Source organism: Rutidosis leptorrhynchoides, chromosome 3, assembly GCF_046630445.1.
Source record: "Rutidosis leptorrhynchoides isolate AG116_Rl617_1_P2 chromosome 3, CSIRO_AGI_Rlap_v1, whole genome shotgun sequence".
Taxonomy (NCBI): domain Eukaryota; kingdom Viridiplantae; phylum Streptophyta; class Magnoliopsida; order Asterales; family Asteraceae; genus Rutidosis; species Rutidosis leptorrhynchoides.
In genome coordinates, this window is record NC_092335.1 from 587,469,922 (window position 1) to 587,477,294 (window position 7,373).

A 7,373-nucleotide genomic window follows, 5' to 3' on the forward strand; every position below is an offset into this window, starting at 1 on the left:
GGTTTTCGAGACACGGTTTTGACACAATTTCCAAATACCAAAATATTATGATTCCTCAATTATCAAACACAATAAGTAACCTCGTTAGTACATCAAATATGAGGAAAAACATAACACAATATATAGATTAACAAACATAACAAATTTTCTATACACACTTCAAAGACTACTAAACAAAATAATTTTTAAAATAAGCATGTCATACCAATAAAATTTATACACAATTCAAACAAAGTTTTGAGAGGAAAGAATTTACCGAAATGATCATAGTACCACCTAGAATATCCGTACCTTATCTCCAATAACAAAAGTTGCAAAGACGAAGAAAGGCCACCAAAGGAAGGTTATCACCAAATCGAATCTAACAAATACACATGAGTGCAAGCATAAAACACATTCAAGTATGAAGTATGTAATATTCTTATATACTTATATTTAAAATATTACCATATAATTTTTATGTGATTATTCTTATTATTACAAAAATACAAGTTTGATTAAAACACTATCATTTTTGTTATATCTTAACTACCAAATGTGCGATCGTTAAACAAAGTTTTGACATGATTTATTATGTGATTTTCTTTAAGAAATATAGAGCTTATATAATGATAATCTACTCTTAAATTTGAATAAAAGTTAGAAGCATTACCTTAATACTTGAACACCAAAACAACCTTGTTTTTTTTTTCTTTCAAAATGAATCAACCTCTTAGTAATTTGAAGAGTGAATTGTGCAAGATTTTAGGCTAGTAAAATGATGGAAGTATCATCAAAAACTCACGTATTTTTCTAGTAAATGTGGCTTCAAGTTTGAATATGATAAAAGATCACTATTTAGGATATTAACTAGTAAATGTGCCCCTCTTCGCAGCGGAAGCCCACAACAGACCTCAAGGGAAAGCGCAATATTAAAAAGAAAAAGAAAACAATATGTATGAATATTAGCCCGAAATGTTTAGCGTTTTTTTAAAAGCGTCTGTTTTGCGTATAGTTAGTTGCGTTGTGTTCGTAAAGTTATTTCGAGTTGAACGGTAGTTTCGAGAAAATTTAACGCGCGACGAGCGAGAAGATTTGGTCTGTTGAAGATTTTGGTGGAGGCTTTTTAAAATGTTTTTATTAAAGTTATATAATTTGCATTTTAGCCCTTCAAGTTTAGAGGGGTTGGCATTTTGTAGTAGTGGTTCTAGTGGGTACAACTGTTTATGCGTAGCGTAGAAGTCGTTTATGCACGAAAGTGGGTACTATTCACAAATAGTACCCAAACTTTCTCATTTAGTATATACAAGGGTTAGCGCGTTGCTGCTTAATATTTTCCGCGATTTTTTACAATGATCATATTATTGTTCTATCATTTTTTGTTTGCAATAACATAAACACAGACACTTTGTTGCTGTTTTAACATACAAAAAGACACATGATTTACATGATGTACTGTTACATGCTTACAAATCTAGCAGTAGTTCATAATTTGGAGAGTCGTAGATTGTTATTACATACATAATTTACATACATCACAAAAGACCTTTAAAAGAACTATTAAGTTTAAAAGCAGTTAATCTTAAAAAGAAATTAAATGAGCAGGCTTAGTAGAAACACTCTATTATTGTGTCTGGGTGGCACAACCATATTGATATCTTGGAAAAAATAACACACCTCAAAAATACCATGCAGCTGGCGAGTCATATAGTTATAGAGGAAGAGAGGTAACCCAGGTGTAATTGCTCTAACAGAGTCTCGGTATCTTGGTGGCAAACCTACATCCATAAATCCCACTATACAATCTATCTCTGACCCATAAACAAAATGTAACTCATATGTACTCAATTAGGAGATACTTCATTAAACTACCCACATATTCAAACAAACAAATATTCAAACACGTGTGTAAGTAAGTATTTCTCTCTCTATGAATTTTCTCTCTCTCTGTGCGATCTCTAGCATCAAACTTTAATCGATTTCTTCTTTTGTATCTTCAATACCACTTGACACTAATAACCTATCAATTGGCATTAAGGGATCTGCTTTCACGTAACAGATTTGGGGGTTTTTGGTAACCCTAAATTGAGTAACAATTCAACAATTCAAGATGGGGAAAACGTCAGGAGGGAAGAAGAAAAAGAAGGTGCAAACTTTTCCTTGGGTTTTGAGGAATAGGCAAATAGGGTTAGATGATGAACATGAAGGAAGATCCTTCGATCAATCTACTGGATCTAATCAATCGCCTAGATTGGATACGGTTGCACATGAAGACGGTAATTCTTCGTGTCATATGGATGATCGGATGAGCATACACGCGTCATCAGAATCTTCTGGCAAGGAGGATGAAGGTGTGACTGGTAAATTGGCTGCTGTTGGGACTAAAGTAACAAGTGATGGATCTATGCATGACCCAACCAAGCAGAGATCATACTTAATTACTACTGGTGGCTCAAATGATAATCATGATTCAGAGGGGATGGTTCTGAAAACCTATAGTACTAGAAAGAGGAAGGGTAAAGTGAACCAGCTGATTGATGTTGGGGATGGTCCTTCTAAAGAAAAGAAGAGTGCTCAATTTGTTCCTTATGCTGGTGATTCTTCTATTCCTGTTAATGAAAAAATACTCCCTGAAGTAATTAAAAAACGCAAGGGTAACAGGAAGAAAGGTGGGTATGGTAAGAATTCTGCTATAACTGATCATTCTATTGATGATATTGTAGTTAATAATGATGATATTATTGCTAAATCTATTGGTGAAACAATTGCTGTTGCTAAGCCGACTGTTTCTGCTAGTCCTGTTGTATTCTTTAAGAGTTCAACAGATGGTAGTTATAATGAGGTTGATGTAAACCTAGTGGCTGCTGCTGAGAATGCTGTTAAGTTATTTAAGAATGATGGTTTTAGAGAGTCAATTATTGTTCCTGATGATTTCTCCCAATTTACATTGGGTGGCGATGTAACATTAATGAATATGCAGGATAATAATAGTGGTGATAATGATAATGTTGTTCCTGGGATTAAATCTGTAACAAAGGAGGGAGTTGAGACTAGTGATGGGCAAGGCAATACAGATAATAAAACCCCAAGAGCATGGGTAAATCCAAACGTCACTTTTGCTGACTTCTTAAAACAAAACAAAGATGAAGAGGAATTAAAAATGGAATTCATTCCACCTGTTTTAATGTCTAATGGTCAAAAGAGAGTTGTTTTCTCCGCTGAGGAGGTTAAGAAGGGCGGTAGTGCATTTTCTCTTCAATTATATGGGTATTTTATCGGAACTTCTATGGATTATAGGGTTGTTAATGCCCATCTAAGGAGAATGTGGTGGAGGTATGACCTTAAAGAAATCGTGAAAACAGCTGCAGGATTTTATTTATGCAAATTTAAAAGTGAAAAGGGTATGAAGGAGGTGCTTGAGAGTGGTCCATGGTTAGTTAATAATGTTCCTTTTTTTGTGAATCAGTGGGAACCTGGGGTTTGGCTTGAAAAAATTGAACCTGAAAAAGTCCCAATTTGGATTTGTATTCACAATATTCCAATTGAACTATGGAGTGGCAGAAGTATAGGTAAACTTGTTAGTGGTATTGGTAGGCCTATGTTGATGGACAAAGTTACTTCAGAGAGATGTTTGAGTAAAAGTGGAAGACTAGGGTTTGCTAGAGTTTTGACTGAAGTCAATGCAAATGATGACCTTCCTAGCTTTGTCGAATTTTCCTATCCTGTGATTGGTTCTTTTCCAGCCAAAGTGGGTAAACTTGAGGTGACCTATCAATGGAAACCGCCTTCATGCACTCATTGCAAAGTGTTTGGCCACTCTTTTAATACTTGTAAAATTAGGCCTAAAACAGAAGATGAAGTATCGGCACAAGTGTTAAAAGACGCTTTGAAAATCAACAATGATGGTGAAACAGTTGATTTAAATAACCAGTGTGTTGAGGACGGCTTTAAAGTTGTTGGTAAGAAAGGAAGGGTTTTTCAGAAGTTGAATTTTGATAATAATAAAAGTCAAAGGCAGTCAACCGAAGCAAAAGGTATCAAGCAAAATGCAGTTAAGAATAATTATGGTATTAAAGACAATATTGATGTGGAGGAAACAGATTGGAATGTGGAGTCCCAGAAAAGTCAAAATCATAATGTTTTGAGGAAAGAAGATAAAGGGAAGGGCATTGATGGTGAAGGTAATAATAAGACATATTCTAAAGATAGAATTGAAACAAACAATCCTTTTTATGTATTAGTAGATGATGAGGGTAATACTGATGGTAATACTGATGAGATTATAATTGAAGAATCTATAAATGATAAATTTGATGATAGGTGGAACTTACGGAATTCAGAAAAAAAGAAACTAAAAAGTTATTTGGATAAACATAATCCTCCAGGAAAAGAAGTAATCGATCAATGGCAACCACACGAGTTCAAGTATTTTAGGACTCAATGGATTGCTGCTGGATTTGGTAACTTTGATAAAGATGGCATGGTTATTGGCGATTGATGTTAAGTTTGATAATAATGCTCTGAAATTAGGGTATTCATCTTGTTAGTTTCTTACTTTATGTCTAGTATAGGTCCTCGAGTTTCACTCAAATTAGTGTTACTCGTATTGTAATCCTCTTTGTATCATTTCCTTATCAATAAAATTAGCTTGCTTTTCAAAAAAAAAAAAAAATATTCAAACTTTATTTAGAGCATTAGAACTAAAAGATTCGGTAAATCTTAATTTCCATTTGATTAATTTGTTGAACATAAAAAGATTTTAAAGCAAAAGACAAATTGAATTTAACATACCGTTTAATTCTATGGAACCTTTTGCCACCTTTGGAACGGATGTACATCTGCAAATAAATAAAATGCATTCTCAACAATGGATATGATAAAAAAAAAAGGCTGATGAATGGTTAGTTATATTATGTATGACCATTTTAATTGTACGGTCATCGTATCAAAAATCACTCCATAGAAAAAGAGATTAACAACACTTACCAAAGGCAACTCATGATTAGTTGAAACATGTAATAATTTGTTCAAGTTCCAATTATAACAATGATAGTTTAAATCAAATACATATAGAATCTGTAACGCATTATGCTATAAGTTTTGGTATTATATGATGCTATCAATCAATAATGTATTAAAAAATAGCAACATATACAACCTGATGTATGTTAAAGACCATACTATGCCACCTTCTTTGCTCACCAAAAACATAGCTTGTATACTATGATCAACAACAACAACAACAACAACAATAACAATACCCAATCCCGCACATGCGAGGTATGGGGGAGGTGAGATGTAGACAATCCTTCCTCTACCGTAGAGTAAGAGAGAAGTCGTTTCTTTAACCATGAGTCGAGGCCCATAGGAAGAGAAAGTCATCCCCCTCTCTACTCCGGGGCAACAAAGGATATTAACACAGATTCTTAAGTCCATTTAGATGTGGTTGTTTAGCGTAAGTGATGAAGAACTGGCTCCCGTTTGTGTTGGGTCCACTATTTGCCATTGACAGCATAGCTCTGGCATTATGCTGAAGAAAGAACCAACATAATCAAAAAATTAATAATATAAAACATATATTATATAATGCACACACAATATATATGCATGTGTGGGTTCAAATTTTACCGTAAGGGACTCTCGTATCTCGTCATTAAACTTTTTGCCCCAAATACTTGTCCCTCCTTTACCGGTCCCTGTCGGATCACCGCCTTGAATCATAAATCCCTTAATGTTTATGTGAAAAATGGTGCCATCATAATAGCCACCTGCACATAATGCAAGAAAATTCTGTTGCAGGTTAAAAGTTTTCTAGTCAATCAATTACAATGACACAATACACACTTTTCATTATCTAGCTACGTTTTCGACTAAGGTCAACGCCTAGATTGCAAATAAGGTTTTCCAAAAGTACTCATTACTACTTAGAGTAAGCACGACTTCACGGACAAAATCACAGACAAAATCAGTATGACTATAATGTGATTATAAGCAAATGTATATACACATCCATGCTTGGTTTATAGTTAAATCAAATAGCTTACTAATTGTTAAGATAGTTACTTAAAATTACATATATCAATATGATATATATAAGTTAAGTAATAACTAACCTCTGATGCTTTAGGTACTTCATCACAGGCGATTTCACACTTGATGTCACCGAGATTAGTATGAAGTGTATCTGACTACATTAAAACGAAAAAAAAATTACATGAATATACAAATTACCGAGACAATTATAAAATGCAATATACATAATCTGCAGCTTAGATGTAGGACGAAATGCATGAAAATAAAAATGATATCGATCATACAATTGAAACTTGTTTTATCTAGTCGTTATAGCTTCTTCCAATTTGGCATGATTTCTCATTTTGCAGTGATATCATCATAAAAAGCCCTAGCTGTCAACTTCACCAATCTAAATATCATTGATCGTAAGTATTACAAACTTCAAGTAAACCCTAGTATTTCATTACAAGGGTCTGAAATAATAGACACCAACAAAGAAGAACCGAACAATTTAGAAGTCACAAAAATCAAAAACTCAATTGACAATTTAGAGTGAAATGAAGGTTCTTAGCAATGATTAATTATTAAGCAATAGATTCATTTATATTTATAAATTGTTTAAAAGAGAAACTCACAAAAAATTGCAGTTATACGAACTGAATAAAATTGATCAATGAACTGATCCAATAAAAAAAAAAAAAAAAAAAAAAACGATTATGGTTTGAGAAACATACAACAAAGCAGGGAACTTGATTTGAGAATTGGGGATTTAGTAACCAATTACTTTCTTCTGCTCAATAACGACGCCAAATTAGGGTTTCATGCGACTGCTACAGAGACTCCTTCCCCTTCGTGTGTTGCAATTGTGACAAAAAATTAATTCCTTTCTTTCTTCTACTCAACAAACACAACAAATTTAGGTCTGATGCGATTTCCTCACTCTTCCTGATCAAAACCTAGAATAAGCTTTAATCGGTGACCTAAAAACACATGTGCACATCGATTGTCTGGCAGCGGATGACGACGATGACGATTATTCTGACGGGAAGTGATTTCCAGCTTGTCACCGTCGGAACTCTCGAATCGTGGACACCTGCGAAGCAAAATTTTTTTGGGCAGCGATTTGGGATGTTGATTCGGTGGAGTTGGTGGGAAGGAGTAAGAGTAACAAATTAGATGGGAATGAAGTGAAACAGTATCAGTTATGCGTAACAGTGTAGATAAGGGTTGTGGCCAATAGGATTAAAGGAAAAGTTATTAAAAAATTACGGGATTTAGTAATACATATATTAATGAAAATTAATTTTACAAGTTACAAGAGTTACTAATGTGTTAGTAATCCAAATGTTTCCTTTAATGAATCTAGTAATGGTAGATGA

At 33.8% G+C, this 7,373-nt stretch overlaps 1 long non-coding RNA gene across 2 annotated transcripts; it reads right to left on the bottom strand.

Annotated features, from left to right (window-relative positions):
* Window positions 1–1,441: 1,441 nt before the first annotated feature.
* LOC139902931 (uncharacterized) lies at window positions 1,442–7,166 on the bottom strand. 2 transcript variants are annotated; one of them, XR_011777806.1, is made up of 6 exons: window positions 6,729–7,166; window positions 6,297–6,393; window positions 6,093–6,167; window positions 5,608–5,747; window positions 4,771–5,509; window positions 1,442–1,757 (listed from the first exon to the last, which is right to left on the bottom strand). It is a non-coding gene; the product is annotated as an uncharacterized lncRNA (long non-coding RNA). The 2 variants fall into 2 exon arrangements; XR_011777805.1 differs by having other exon boundaries at window positions 6,297–6,403.
* Between the last annotated feature and the right edge of the window lie 207 nt (window positions 7,167–7,373).